Source organism: Triturus cristatus, chromosome 4_2 (genome assembly GCF_964204655.1).
Source record: "Triturus cristatus chromosome 4_2, aTriCri1.1, whole genome shotgun sequence".
Taxonomy (NCBI): Eukaryota; Metazoa; Chordata; class Amphibia; order Caudata; family Salamandridae; genus Triturus; species Triturus cristatus.
In genome coordinates, this window is record NC_140586.1 from 925281248 (window position 1) to 925297801 (window position 16554).

General features: G+C 48.4%; 1 protein-coding gene across 2 annotated transcripts in view; it reads right to left on the minus strand.

Annotated features, from left to right (window-relative positions):
- Positions 1-16554, minus strand: part of TMEM125 (transmembrane protein 125) — a 127491-nt gene that overhangs the window by 47103 nt on the left and 63834 nt on the right. The gene's annotated exons all lie outside the window — the stretch shown is intronic.

Below are 16554 nucleotides of genomic sequence, written 5' to 3' on the forward strand. Positions count from 1 at the left end.
CAACAATCCTAGTTATTTGTAACTCTTCCGTAAGATTCCCAAGAGCAGCAGCAGTCTGATTTGTCACAGCTTCTACCACTCTTGTTAATCTTCGGATCTTCCTACTATTCAAAGCTGCTCCAACAAAGAAAAACAGTCCTAAGTTAAAATCAATATACTGTTGCAAGCTGGTATCAGTTTGATCCACATCATCAATCGATAAAGTACGTTTATACCTATTTACAGTCACATTATTCAACAATTTCAAGTCTTTATGATACGATGCGGGTGCTAGGAATACAGGAGGTAATAGGAACGATACATAGCATACCCCAGACCACCCAGCAGGCAAACGGTAATAACCTTTATTTCCGCACACAAAATAGGTATTATGGGACGCTAGGAAGGTACTGTTGTTCAACCCGTCAATATTCAGTACAGTTATGCAATCACTGACACCAACAGGGATAAAACCCACACTCTGGACACACAAGTCCGCTTGAGCTTGTGCTACTTGGATTACGAATTTGTCCTTCCCCACAGTGTCTCTGGTGTTCGTGAAGATATAGGGAATGGATTCATTGTCCGGTCGGTACTCTTCCCATTCCCAAATTGTCCCATTCGCTTGTGGATACCCATTCTTGTCCTGATGGCATTCTTTATTAAGTCTGAAAAGCAATCGTCCCACTGTCGGTTTCCGAGTGGCAAAAAGCAAAGTGTACCATGCTCTACAAGAGCCATTATGAGAGAAAGGAAGTGGTATAAATGGCGTACCTCCTTTCTTCTGATGGGCCGGCATCATCCCACATATCCAACAGTTCGTAGCATTCGTAGCAACGTGGGTATGATGCAGCCTCTGGATGAAAGTGTTGTTCAAGTAAGATTGTCGATGCTTCAACTCTTGATACGGTAATGTATAAAAGTAGTGCTCCTCGGGCACCGGAGTTGTCAGCACAAGTGTTTTCCGAGCAGGTGTTACCTCCTCCACAAACCATGTGGTTATCCCAACAATAGCTACTGTTAGCATGAACCCCAACGCACAAAGGATTTTCTTCTTCTCCATGTCAAAAGAAACAATACCCTGATATCTTCCTGAAACTAAAAAGTCTGTCAGAACTCTTCCCCTTGGGCAGCGGTTGATTTCTTCACCAGCGGGCCAAGACGGGTGTCACTACACTAATGCAGGGCTGATCCCCCCCCCCTTGCCTCATCGGCTCTCCGTTTCACTAACCCAAGGGCCGTTCTGACAGTATGTCCCGGTACTGGAAACCTTACTTCCTTGGTCGAAGATGATATCGCCTTCCTCCAGAAGTCGTGTGGTCCGGAAAGAGCTCCTCAGTGTCATTCGGCTTCGCAGCACGGCCTGTCTCTGCTGCTAGGATTTCTCGTTGATCGGTCAGCACGGCAGACTCCACCAATCCGGGCGGTACCTTTCGACAGTGCAAGGAATGGATCCAATTCTTTCGGTTCGAGACTCGCACAGCCGTCCTCGTTGCAAGGAGGACTTGTTCAGGTCCTACCCATCTCGGCTCCAAACTGTTCGTTCTGTCGAAGACTTTCACCATAACATGATCTCCAGGCCGGAGACCATGTCCTTCGCCGGTAGACCGATCAGGGAGCGCCTCTCGGACCTGTTGATGAATAGAAACCAAGTTATCCGTTAACTGTGCCAGATAATCGCTCATCATTACACAAGGTACATCATACACAGCCTTAGGCCTTGGTGGACCCCAAATGTTCATTGGGCGTCCGAATACTATTTCGTACGGCGTAAGGCCGGTTCGAGAGTGTGGCACTGACCTAATTGACAATAACGCCAGTGGCAGGGCGTCTGGCCAAGTCAAAGACGTTGAAGCTTGGATTTTGGCTATCTTAAGCTTCAGTGTACCATTATACTTCTCGACTAGTCCGGCAGACTGGGGGTGAAACACGGCATGAAACTTCTGAGTGATGCCTAGGCCCTTCAAGACATACTTTATAACATCCGCTACAAAGTGAGGGCCATTATCACTCCACAGAAGTCTACAGACGCCGTACCGAGGGAAAAACTCTTTTAGCAGTAGCTTCGCCGTGGTCATTGCAGTATTGTCTTTCGTAGGGTACGCCTCAACCCATTTGCTGAAAGCGCAAACCACTACTAGAACATACTTCAAATTGTTACAGCGCTCAAGCTGAATGTAATCCATCTGCAGAACCTCAAAGGGTGCAGTAGGTGTCGCAAATCCTCCTGCTGGAGTTCGAGTGCCTTTCCCTGGGTTATACTTCAGACAAATCATACAGGTCTGCACCACCCTCTTTGCCGTGCTAGCAATCTCAGGATGCTCCCAGACTTGGGTAAGCAATTTCACAATTGCGGAAGCTCCAACATGTGCTAGCCCATGTGCCATCTGAACCATAGGTTGTACGAAAGCCGTCGGTAACTTCCATCTATCCATCTGTTTATTTCTCCAACAACCCTCATCATCCAACTCTCCCTCGCTAGCCCATTTCTCCCGCTCTTTATCAGAAGCGGTCCTTTGCATTTCTCGCACTTCCTCCTTCGCATCACGCCATCTCTCCACCTGTGACTTTACTACATACATGGCAGTAGCGCCGGGCTGCATCGCAGTCTCCCGTGCTACTCGATCCGCTAACGCATTCCCTTCTCCAACTTTATCAACCACTTTCCTATGGGCGCTACACTTAACAATGGCAATTTTCTTTGGGTATGTCAATGCAGTTAAAAGATTATGAACTAACTCTCCATGCATTATCTGTACTCCATGTGACGTTAGAAACCCTCTCTCCTTCCAGAGTAGGCCGAAATCGTGCGCTACTCCGAAGGCATAGCGGCTATCTGTGTAAACATTCACACACAATCCTGTACTAAGCTCACATGCTCGTGTTAATGCTATCAGTTCCGCTGCTTGAGCTGATTTCTGTGGTATGCGTGCTGTCTCCACTATCGTTTGTAACGTGGTAATTGCATACGCTGCTGAAGTCGTACCATCTGGCAGCTTCAGGCATGATCCGTCTACCCACAACTCTCCATCTACATCTGAAAAGGGCGTATCCTGGAGATCAATACGACCCTTTGTTTGTTCCTCAGTCACAAGAATACAATCATGCGCTTTCTGCGCCTCAGGCTGGGTCTCGGGGTATGGCAACAATGTGGCCGGGTTTAATGTCACGCACCTTTTCAACGTAATATGAGGAGCCAAAAGCGTCAGCTCATATCCCGTTAAACGGGCACTGGTCAAATGCTGCGTCTTTGTTTGATTAAGCAGGGCATCCACAGCATGGGGAACTAACACCAACAATTTATGGGACAACACAATTCCTTCACTTTGGCGTATTGACACAGCTGTCGCCGCTACCGAGCGAAAACACCCTGGTAATGCTCGGGCGACAGGATCAAGCACAGCCGAAAAGTATGCACAAGGGCGCTGCTTGTCGCCGTGCAGCTGCACTAAAACTGACAATGCACATCCATCTTTCTCATGCACATACAGCGAAAAGGGTTTTGCATAATCAGGGGTCCCTAACACTGGTGCTGAACAAAGGGCCTGTCGCAGTTGCTGAAAAGCAGCATCACACTCATCTGACCAAGGGATTGGGATAGGCGTGTCTTTTGTCAAAAGAGCTAGTAATGGCTTAGCTATGTGTGAAAACCCCAATATCCACTGTCTACAAAAAGAAACAAGGCCCAAAAATGCACGCACATCCTTCTGCGTGGATGGCCTCGGTGTGTCCAAAATTACTTGGATACGATCTGGTGTGAGTGCACGTCCCTCCTTAGACAAAAGGTGACCCAAATAAGTCACCTTTGGTCTACAGAATTGCAATTTCTTCCTAGATACCTTATGATTGTGGGATGCTAAAAAGGAAAGTAAGGATAACGTGCTTTTCTCACACAACTCCAGGGTGTCAGCCGCCAACAAGATGTCATCGACATATTGAATGAGGGCGACCCCCTCGAGTAAAACAAAGGAATCCAACTGTCGCTTCAAAGCCTGACTATAAATACTAGGGCTTTCTGTATAGCCTTGGGGAATTCTACAAAAACGATAAGATCTATTGTTTAATGTGAACCCAAAAAGAAATCGGCTATCAGGGTGAATGGGAATAGAAAAGAAGGCATTTTTCAAATCAATCACTGAGAACATGGTCGCCGTAGGCGGGACCAAGGTAAGCAACGTCGTGATATCGGAAACCACCGGGTACTGAGGTATCACGATCTTGTTTACCTCCCTCAAATCAATTATGAACCGATAGACCTTTGCATCCGTGTCCTTTTTCAGAATAGGGAGAATCGGACTGTTACAGATATTATAGGGAACTTCTTCCACTACTCCTACTGCGATCAAGTCTCGCACAATCTGTATGAGAGCCTCCTCGCCCTCCTGGGAGATACGATACTGCGGGAGGCGTGGTAACACCGCCCCCTCCTGGACACTAATGTGGACCGGAGGAATCACCATTTGTCCCACATCTGTGTCCGAAGTCGCCCATAAAGCACGAGGGAGGGTAGCCAACAACGCATCCTCTGATATCGTACACATCCGCCCAGACCGGGGGTAGTTGTCATTTAAGATCACCCTCACGCCCTCAGGGGAGCAGCGGATTGTAGCCCTAAAGTGCTTTAACATATCAAGGCCCATAATGTTATCCGGTGTATACGGAGCAAGCAGAAACGGACAGGGCGCAGAAAAAGAATCAACCTTAAATGTAAGGGGCTGTGAAAGAGGGCTTCGGGAAAGTGTACCGTCAAACCCTACCGATGTAACCACTGAGCCGGATGGGGGAGCCCCCGGAACCAAGTACCTAGACAATGCACTACGTGTCGCTCCTGTATCTACTAGGAACTGATCAGTAGAACCTAAAACCTCAGCCGATACATAAGGACCCGTCTGATCGACCGGCACCTCAACTGATTCAGACCCCCATCCAACGCATTCCTATGCATGCTGAGAATCATGATATCCTGATCGATCAATCTCCGATACATGATACTGATGCTGGCGATCGAAAACATTTGAGCTATCTCGGTGCTGCCCAGCAGTATCGAAACGAACATGATCGTTAGAATTCCCTCTAAAGTTCGAGGAACCCCCTCTACCTCTCGGGCCACCCGGAGTATGCCCCTGACGCGAAGCACGCAACACTGGGCAATCCCTGGCCCAATGGCCCAATTGCTTACAATACGCACACTGGTTCCTATTCAAATCAGATCGGCCCGAAGGGGGACCATAAGATCCTCCCCTTCCTCTATTATTACCCCGTCGGGGCGGGCCATATACTTGTGCCAACATTACCTTAGTCTTAAGATCTTTCGATTTCTTTTCCTCCTGACCCTTCGCCTCATGCTCCTGACGCTCATAATACTGAGCGATAGTCAGAAGGGCCGTCGGCGACGCGGAGGACCAGGAACTCTCGCTCGCTTTTAAACGGGCCGCAACTGCCGGTAGCAGATTAGCCACATATTTGTCCGCGAAAAGGTGGCGGCCCGTGTCGTCAGTAAGCGACTGGCCACTAAAATCATGAAACGTTTCCTCAAAGCGCGTGAAGAAATCTGCAACTGACTCGTCAACTTTCTGTTTACATGCAGCTAACATATTCCAGTCAATCTTTTTAGGGGGGATAATCGTCTTTAACTTAGTCACAATAGCAGCAGGGAGATCTAAAATACTCTGCGGCGGTTTCTGCGCGGGCTTCCTCTCCCTGTCTTCATCCTCAAGCTCAGACCACCGGGCCTTAAAGGCAACTATATCATCTACCTTTCGTACAGATCGCCACATATCCGGTGGTAGAATAAGGCCAAAGAACAGGTCTATATCTGCTAAAGTCATAACGCAAGAATTCAAGGCCCCCTCAACTTCTTCATAGAAGGCCGCTGGATTCTTACGGGGGTCAGGCAATGCATTCTTTAACGCCATAACATCGGCCCTATGCCATGGAGTATAAACCCAATTATACACGAAGTATCCCTTAGCATCGGCGGAGGTAATGTCCGAGCTAGTCCCCGCTCCTTTAGGAGGAACATACAAAGGCGCCGCCTCTCGCATTGGTTTAGCATGCACTACGTCATCCTTATCTGACTGGGAGGTGGATGGGTGGCCCCCTGCTGCAGACGAATCCGACTGCTTCTCCTCCTCCGTTGATTGGCGTGCGTTCTCTCTAAGGGCCAACACCTCGTCCCGCAAGGCGAACAGCCGCCGAGCCGTCTCAGGAGCCTTAGGGGGAGAAAAAACACCGTTACGTAATGCTGTGGCGTCCGAAGACACTTCGTCAGGCTCAAAGACACTAGAATATTTTCGGAAAGCAGTGATCACTTCATCCGCGAAATGACCCAGAAAATACACTCTCTCTCTCTCCTGCCATGACCCCCAAGTCCGGAATAATTCCTCCATGGACACCTTGCCCTTAAGTGCACGGAAGGAAATTTGCCGAAGGTCAGCCATATGCTCGGCCGATAACATGGACCGTGTGTCTACCTTACCCGAAGCCGGGCCAGAATCTTGCGGCCGCGGAGCAGATGCGCCAACATAAGGGGGCGGAGAGCGATCTAGTAAATAAAAATCATCATCAGGATTATTAAGGACAGGATAAAGTGGCTGGCGAACAGCATATTGACCCGAAACTTGTAGCCTACGCTCTTTCTCTTGTCTGTCCGTCTGCTCTCTGTCCTCCCGACGCTTCGCTTCCTGCGCTCGCACATGATCATTCTTCCGTTGCTCTTTATCAAACAGCGCTTTCTCACGTTTCTCTCGCTCACGCACCTCCTTCACCCACAACCGTACACACTCAAACATATCCTGACGAGCACGCCGCTTACACATACACTGTTCCACATACTCAATCTTACGTATATCAAACGATCCATACGAAGGCCATCGCAACTCAGGATCCTTCTTCGTGTATTTCCTCCATAGCGTGCTGTACATTATGGAAGAAAGACCATGCTTCACATACATATCCCTATTAGGAGTCCCCTCTGGGGGAGCCGGAGCAGATTCCTCGAGGTTCAACCGGTTACCAAAACAGCAGCACCACTTACGGAGTGCGCTAAAAGCAGGCATGCTAGGAATAATGCAAAATATGCAATATTATAAGGAAAAATGGCACTTAATCGTTGCGCCGTTCAAAGTTTACACAGCTCCGGAGAAATCTCTCCACATTACCTGCCTATATGTGTTGCAACGCATATATTTTCACAAAGACAAATCCAAATTATGACTAGTCATCATCAATCAAACTCAAATAGCCAACCCAGGCTTCAAAAACTCGGAGCAAGTACCGTACAACGGTTCTTACCAATCAAGAATCCAGGTTCCAACTGCCAAGCTCCACAATCGCCCAAACGGCTCTCACGGCAGGACCGACAGAAGAGGTCTCAGTCGATGACCGGCGCCACCCAGACGGTCAGCTCGGAAGGGAAGGAAGAAAAACCTCGGGATGCCAGGGCTAAGACGCCGCTGGCAGTGATCACGTCCCCGGCCAAACTCCTCACCTTCGTCGCGACCAGTCCTTCGAGCATCCGAGTCGCCGATGAGCCCCACGTGACGGGCGCCAATTGATGAATACAGGCCCCAGCTAGGCCCGCAAAGCACAAGGGTTCGCTCTCCTGTAACGGAATCTATAAGGAAGTTGGCACGGAAACTGCAAAGTACAAAAACAGCATTTATTAACCCTTAAGGGTGGTCCTACAATCCACACAACACCCTTCAGTATTGCATGGAGTAGCACAAAGAACATTCGTACACAGTTCCCTTTTATACACAACAGAGGGGCTCATAAGTGGGTGGATACAACATGAGGCCGAAGAACATTACCATTTATGGTCATTCTCGATACTGAATCAATACATGGGCGGAGCCAACACACTCCTTAAGCCCGCGAAACACATGGTCAAGCAAGGCTAATTATAACAGATGTGGTCAAGTCTGGGCATGCGCCAGATGGACAAGAGAGCTATTTATAAACTGTTACTAGGCAGATTACAGAGCAACTAACACAGAGGTCGGACTCGCCTCGTGGCGAACACGTGGCAGCATGATAATACAAAATGGAGTCCAAACTTCGGTCAACATAACGGAGAAAACATGATCTAAAGCAAAAGGATTAATGTCTTTAGTAAATGCTTAATCATATTGCTGTTTCAATTTACAACAGTCACACTGTGGATGTGCAAACAGCACCCACAATGTAAGAATCTGCAAGAGTGCTAGATCCTGTAAGTGAATCAGTGATGGTCACACTGTGGATGTGCAAACAGCACCCACAATGTAAGAGTCTGCAAGAGTGCTAGGCCGTGTAAGTGAATCAGTGATGGTCACACTGTGGATGTTCAAACAGCACCCACAATGTAAGAGTCTGCAAGAGGGCTAGGCCCTGTAAGTGAATCAGTGATGGTCACACTGTGGATATGCAAACAGCACCCACAATGTAAGAGTCTGCAAGAGTGCTAGGCCCTGTAAGTGAATCAGTGATGGTCACAATGTGGATATGCAAACAGCACCCACAGTGTAAGAGTCTGCAAGAGTGCTAGGCCGTGTAAGTGAATCAGTGATGGTCACACTGTGGATTGCAAACAGCACCCACAATGTAAGAGTCTGCAAGAGTGCTAGGCCCTGTAAGTGAATCAGTGATGGTCACACTGTGGATATGCAATCAGTGATGGTCACACTGTGGATATGCAATCAGTGACGGTCACACTGTGGATATGCAAACAGCACCCACAATGTAAGAGTCTGCAAGAGTGCTAGGCCCTGTAAGTGAATCAGTGATGGTCACACTGTGGATTGCAAACAGCACCCACAGTGTAACAGTCTGCAAGAGTGCTAGGCCCTGTAAGTGAATCAGTGATGGTCACACTGTGGATTGCAAACAGCACCCACAATGTAAGAGTCTGCAAGAGTGCTAGGCCCTGTAAGTGAATCAGTGATGGTCACACTGTGGATATGCAATCAGTGATGGTCACACTGTGGATATGCAATCAATGACGGTCACACTGTGGATATGCAAACAGCACCCACAATGTAAGAGTCTGCAAGAGTGCTAGGCCCTGTAAGTGAATCCGTGATGGTCACACTGTGGATGTGCAAACAGCACCCACAGTGTAAGAGTCTGCAAGAGGGCGAGGTCCTGTAAGTGAATCAGTGGTGGTCACACTGTGGATATGCAAACAGCACCCACAGTTTAAGGGTCTGCAAGAGTGCTAGGCCCTGTAAGTGAATCAGTGATGGTCACACGGTAGATATGCAAACAGCACCCACAGTGTAAGAGTCTGCAAGAGTGCTAGGCCCTGTAAGTGAATCAGTGATGGTCACACTGTGGATATGCAAACAGCACCCACAATGTAAGAGTCTGCAAGAGGGCTAGGCCCTGTAAGTGAATCAGTGATGGTCACACTGTGGATATGCAAACAGCACCCACAATGTAAGAATCTGCAAGAGTGCTAGATCCTGTAAGTGAATCAGTGATGGTCACACTGTGGATGTGCAAACAGCACCCACAATGTAAGAGTCTGCAAGAGTGCTAGGCCCTGTAAGTGAATCAGTGATGGTCACAATGTGAATATGCAAACAGCACCCACAATGTAAGAGTCTGCAAGAGGGCTAGGCCGTGTAAGTGAATCAGTGATGGTCACACTGTGGATTGCAAACAGCACCCACAGTGTAAGAGTCTGCAAGAGTGCTAGGCCCTGTAAGGGAATCAGTGATGGTCACACTGTGGATTGCAAACAGCACCCACAATGTAAGAGTCTGCAAGAGTGCTAGGCCGTGTAAGTGAATCAGTGAAAGTCACACTGTGGATGTGCAAACAGCACCCACAATGTAAGAATCTGCAGGAGTGCTAGATCCTGTAAGTGAATCAGTGATGGTCACACTGTGGATGTGCAAACAGCACCCACAATGTAAGAGTCTGCAAGAGTGCTAGGCCGTGTAAGTGAATCAGTGATGGTCACACTATGGATGTGCAAACAGCACCCACAATGTAAGAGTCTGCAAGAGGGCTAGGCCCTGTAAGTGAATCAGTGATGGTCACACTGTGGATATGCAAACAGCACCCACAATGTAAGAGTCTGCAAGAGTGCTAGGCCGTGTAAGTGAATCAGTGATGGTCACACTGTGGATGTGCAAACAGCACCCACAATGTAAGAGTCTGCAAGAGTGCTAGGCCGTGTAAGTGAATCAGTGATGGTCACACTGTGGATGTGCAAACAGCACCCACAATGTAAGAGTCTGCAAGAGTGCTAGGCCCTGTAAGTGAATCAGTGATGGTCACAATGTGGATATGCAAACAGCACCCACAATGTAAGAGTCTGCAAGAGGGCTAGGCCGTGTAAGTGAATCAGTGATGGTCACACTGTGGATTGCAAACAGCACCCACAGTGTAAGGGCCCGATTCACAGAACTAACTTAAGACAAAATCCTAAACTTACTACCATTTTCGTATTCACAGAAGGCACTTACTCATTTTGGTATTCACAGAAGGCACTTACTCATTTCGGTATTCACAGAAGTTAGGAGTCTTGACTTTAGGACTCCTAAATGCCTTCTGTGAATACCGAAAGTCGTAAAATTAGGATTTTTCTCAGTTTAGTAGAAGTATAGTTAGGACTCCTAACTTTAGGACTCCTAAATGCCTTCTGTGAATACCGAAAGTCTTAAAATTAGGATTTTTCTCAATTTAGTAGTAGTAAAGTTAGGACTCCTAACTTTAGGACTCCTAAATGCCTTCTGTGAATACCGAAAGCCTTAAAATTAGGATTTTTCTCAGTTTAGTAGTAGTAAAGTTAGGAGTCCTAACTTTCGGACTCCTAAAGTTAGAAAAATCCTAATTTTAAGACTTTCGGTATTCACAGAAGGCATTTAGGAGTCCTAAAGTTAGGACTCCTAACTTATGAGAATACCAAAGTGAGTAAGTGTCTTCTGTGAATACCAAAATGAGTAAGTGCCTTCTGTGAATACGAAAATGGTAGTAAGTTTAGGATTTTGTCTTAAGTTAGTTCTGTGAATCGGGCCCTAAGAGTCTGCAAGAGTGCTAGGCCCTGTAAGTGAATCAGTGATGGTCACACTGTGGATTGCAAACAGCACCCACAATGTAAGAGTCTACAAGAGTGCTAGGCCGTGTAAGTGAATCAGTGATGGTCACACTGTGGATTGCAAACAGCACCCACAATGTAAGAGTCTGCAAGAGTGCTAGGCCGTGTAAGTGAATCAGTGATAGTCACACTGTGGATGTGCAAACAGCACCCACAATGTAAGAGTCTGCAAGAGTGCTAGGCCGTGTAAGTGAATCAGTGATGGTCACACTGTGGATTGCAAACAGCACCCACAATGTAAGAGTCTGCAAGAGTGCTAGGCCGTGTAAGTGAATCAGTGATGGTCACACTGTGGATTGCAAACAGCACCCACAATGTAAGAGTCTGCAAGGGTGCTAGGCCGTGTAAGTGAATCAGTGATGGTCACACTGTGGGTGTGCAAACAGCACCCACAATGTAAGAGTCTGCAAGAGTGCTAGGCCGTGTAAGTGAATCAGTGAAAGTCACACTGTGGATGTGCAAACAGCACCCACAATGTAAGAATCTGCAAGAGTGCTAGATCCTGTTAGTGAATCAGTGATGGTCACACTGTGGATGTGCAAACAGCACCCACAATGTAAGAGTCTGCAAGAGTGCTAGGCCGTGTAAGTGAATCAGTGATGGTCACACTGTGGATGTGCAAACAGCACCCACAATGTAAGAGTCTGCAAGAGGGCTAGGCCCTGTAAGTGAATCAGTGATGGTCACACTGTGGATATGCAAACAGCACCCACAATGTAAGAGTCTGCAAGAGTGCTAGGCCCTGTAAGTGAATCAGTGATGGTCACAATGTGGATATGCAAACAGCACCCACAATGTAAGAGTCTGCAAGAGGGCTAGGCCGTGTAAGTGAATCAGTGATGGTCACACTGTGGATTGCAAACAGCACCCACAGTGTAAGAGTCTGCAAGAGTGCTAGGCCCTGTAAGAGAATCAGTGATGGTCACACTGTGGATTGCAAACAGCACCCACAATGTAAGAGTCTGCAAGAGTGCTAGGCCGTGTAAGTGAATCAGTGATAGTCACACTGTGGATGTGCAAACAGCACCCACAATGTAAGAGTCTGCAGGAGTGCTAGGCCGTGTAAGTGAATCAGTGATGGTCACACTGTGGATTGCAAACAGCACCCACAATGTAAGAGTCTGCAAGAGTGCTAGGCCGTGTAAGTGAATCAGTGATGGTCACACTGTGGATTGCAAACAGCACCCACAATGTAAGAGTCTGCAAGGGTGCTAGGCCGTGTAAGTGAATCAGTGATGGTCACACTGTGGGTGTGCAAACAGCACCCACAATGTAAGAGTCTGCAAGAGTGCTAGGCCGTGTAAGTGAATCAGTGATGGTCACACTGTGGATATGCAAACAGCACCCACAATGTAAGAGTCTGCAAGAGTGCTAAGCCCTGTAAGTGAATCAGTGATGGTCACACTGTGGATATGCAATCAGTGATGGTCACACTGTGGATATGCAATCAATGACGGTCACACTGTGGATATGCAAACAGCACCCACAGTGTGAGAGTCTGCAAGAGGGCTAGGTCCTGTAAGTGAATCAGTGGTGGTCACACTGTGGATATGCAAACAGCACCCACAATGTGAGAATCTGCAAGAGTGCTAGATCCTGTAAGTGAATCAGTGATGGTCACACTGTGGATGTGCAAACAGCACCCACAATGTAAGAGTCTGCAAGAGTGCTAGGCCGTGTAAGTGAATCAGTGATAGTCACACTGTGGATGTGCAAACAGCACCCACAATGTAAGAGTCTGCAAGAGTGCTAGGCCGTGTAAGTGAATCAGTGATGGTCACACTGTGGATTGCAAACAGCACCCACAATGTAAGAGTCTGCAAGAGTGCTAGGCCGTGTAAGTGAATCAGTGATGGTCACACTGTGGATTGCAAACAGCACCCACAATGTAAGAGTCTGCAAGGGTGCTAGGCCGTGTAAGTGAATCAGTGATGGTCACACTGTGGGTGTGCAAACAGCACCCACAATGTAAGAGTCTGCAAGAGTGCTAGGCCGTGTAAGTGAATCAGTGATAGTCACACTGTGGATGTGCAAACAGCACCCACAATGTAAGAATCTGCAAGAGTGCTAGATCCTGTTAGTGAATCAGTGATGGTCACACTGTGGATGTGCAAACAGCACCCACAATGTAAGAGTCTGCAAGAGTGCTAGGCCGTGTAAGTGAATCAGTGATGGTCACACTGTGGATGTGCAAACAGCACCCACAATGTAAGAGTCTGCAAGAGGGCTAGGCCCTGTAAGTGAATCAGTGATGGTCACACTGTGGATATGCAAACAGCACCCACAATGTAAGAGTCTTGTAGGAGAGTAGGGTCTGCTATCCTATGGTCACCCCAAATTTTTGCTTTTTGCTTCACTGGTTTTTGACATATTGAGGCTGTGGGCCTGCCAATCAGACCCCCAGCCTGCTGTTCTCTCTACTAAATTACAACTATGCACCCTAGGTGCATAACCAATTGGAAGTGGATCACCCTGTCAGCCCCTGTACCAGTGTACACTAGGTACCCAGGGCATTGGTGTACCCAAGGCCTGCCAGGGGCTGCAGCATGTATTATGCCACCCCAGGCTTGGCCTAACAATCTGACACAACTGGCTGATCACTCAGCTGGGGTAAGTTGGTGTAATCACCTCTTACTTAGGTGTAGTATACCTATACCTAACCTTAAATGGGACACCTGGTAACCTATGAGTCACTCCTATGGCAGGCCTTAACAATCCTGAAGGCAGAGTGCTTGGTTCCATGTGAGATGGTGCTCTGGCATGAGCTGAGCCTGTCTGCAGTGGTCGGAACAACTTCCTTCTACTGTTTCCAGATATCGTCATACCATATACTCTTAAGTGCATTATGAACCTCGCGGTTAAATGCTATCTTTGGTTTGGCTTTATCAAAACATGTCGAGTAAGGTGTCATACGAATTGGAATACTAACCCCTCGCCAATTCTGGCGACGGGGTTAGCATTCCACCCTTCTAGAGGGACACGACATGTACAGTACCTGAAACCCGGGTAAAATCAGACATAGCCTCAGCTCCACAAAATGGATGCTGCCACCACAGACACAAGTCTGCCCTCCTGCTGCTGGGAGTCCTTCCAGCTTGGGAGGTGTGGACAAAGGGTTTCCTGCCAGGGGAGGTGCATGCACCACCCCAGACAGGATTTTGTGTATTGGTCAGGTAGGGCTTGAAAGAAACCAGACATGCCTGTGGCTCACAAGGAGCCTCGGTGCATATGCCAGTTCAAACCGGTCCTGGGGCACACCAGTCCCGGGCCTGGGGCGAGCTGGACAAAGGATTGGGGGTGTAACCACCCCCCTTCCTGGTCCCACCCATAGGGAGGGACCTAGCAGGTAGTCCGGCCCCTAGAATCCGCTTAAAGGTAGGAGCTGTGTCCTAAGACTTCAGACATCCTGGAATCAACTTGAAACTAAGAAGAAGACGGGAACTTCGACATTCTGCTGCACAGAAGACTGAAGAAAATCTCCCCTGTGGTCAGGGAGTGACCACCTTGCTAACGCAAGCACCATCCAGCGAATCACCGTCTGCTTTGCCGCCGCCTCCCGCCGGAGCCCGAGCCCAGAGACTGACAAGACCTGGACCTCCAGACCTCTCACCGCCCGATCCACAGTCCCTGCAAAGAGGAGACCCGTGGAGGCACCGAGACACGTGGAGCCAGCCATCTTGGAACGACTACGACAAGCTGACAAGTGCAACAACCGAGGCTCCCTCCAAGTTGTGCTTTGGGTCCTGAGAAGCCCAACCCTCGAGCAGCATCTGCACCAAAGGTGAGCCCTCCAGCATCTCCACGATCTGCGTGGGGCCCTTCTGCATTTTGCCACTCGACGCGCCTAACCGGTTGCTGGCCCGCTGGCTAGTGGCCATCTTGGCGACGAAATCTACGACAAACACCGCTGGTCTGGTTGCTCCAGACTGGCCCTTGCTCCCCTCCAAAGGAGCAATCCCTCTGACCTTGCTGGTCAGAACCAACAGCTGATTTCCGAATCCTTCTACAATTGCTTTTGCCAAGGCTTGTTTGCTTCGATCAAGTCGCCGACACCGCCGACAGCGAGAGCCTGCGTGGGACAGCTCGTGAGCCGACTCCTGGACGTCGTCGACCTTCAGGGACCACGTGGCTGCGGAGACAAGCTACCCCTCATCACCTGTTTGCACCCGACATCGCCTGGTACCCACCTGGTGCCACGCTGGTCACTGGCTAGTGACTGTGAACACTGTCCCCTCTGCTTACAGGTCTTCAATATCTCCGATCCACTCTTGGATCCACTGCATCTCTTCCCGACCGACCGCCTGCAGCATCTTTGTCCCAGGCTCAACGGAACAGATAGAAGAAACCCGACGCACTTCGAGGCCTATGCACCCGCTTCCTGTGGGTGAGGTAAAGCTGGCACACCTGTGCCCAAGTGTAGTATTACATCTCTAGTGCCTGTGTTCCAAATCTTAAGTTCCTAGGTCATCCGGAAGATTCCTTTTGCAGTAACTTTGTACTTTTTACGCACCCATTGAAACCTATGGGAGCACGCGTGTGACTATTTGCTCTGCACACGCCACCCGTGGACCTCCTGGTCACTAACTGACGTTAGCTCCTTGTAGGCCCAGCGATTCTAGAGGCCCTAGGCCTTTTCCCTTTTCTGTTCGTGGTACTTATACCACTATTTTAGTATATGGTTCGAGTGGCCACCAGGGCCTATCCATATAAAGTGCAACTTCTGTGTATTCTGTGATAATCTTGTTTGACGATTTGTGCTCCTGTGCTCATAAAGAGACTAGGGGTTACTTTGAGAAATAAATACATATATATTTTGAATATATATCTGTGTGGTGTCCTTTCATTGGTATAAAGGGGGGTTACTATTGGTAAAACAGCTTGCTTAACACGCTTCACGAGTTTAGCCTCAAAGACTGCTTAGCCTACGCTACCACTAGGGCAGCTAGTCCGAAAAGGTTGACTTACAACCACACCATAAGGGTTGCTTGGCATGGTACAAGGTGATCACTTTAACTAGTGAGCATCATATACCAGGCCAACTTCTCACATTGGTGAGCAGCGGTGGGATTTGAGCTTGCTGTGTTTTACCATTGTAATCTCTTGGTTACCAATTGAAAGATCACATAGGTACCTGTAGGTACATATAAAACAAGATTAGATATACTTAAGTTCTACTGAACTTAGTTGTTGTAGAGCAAAGGGAGTAGCACACCCTGACTACAACTACTAGATAGGTTTAGTAGGTAAACCCAAGTGTAGGTAGATTGCAACACATCCACCCACACTTAAGAGCAATGGCCGGGGCAGAGGGGTCCACTGTACCCATCTCTGTTGAGAGTGACCCCCAGAGGGCACCATCCAGCTTTGCTACCCTTAATCAGAATGAGCTCAGGCATTTGGCAACTCTTAGAGGCCTTAAACAGCCCAAGAACCCAAACTCTGCTGAGCTCAGAGAGCTCTTACAGAATGATGAGAATCAGAGAGCACTC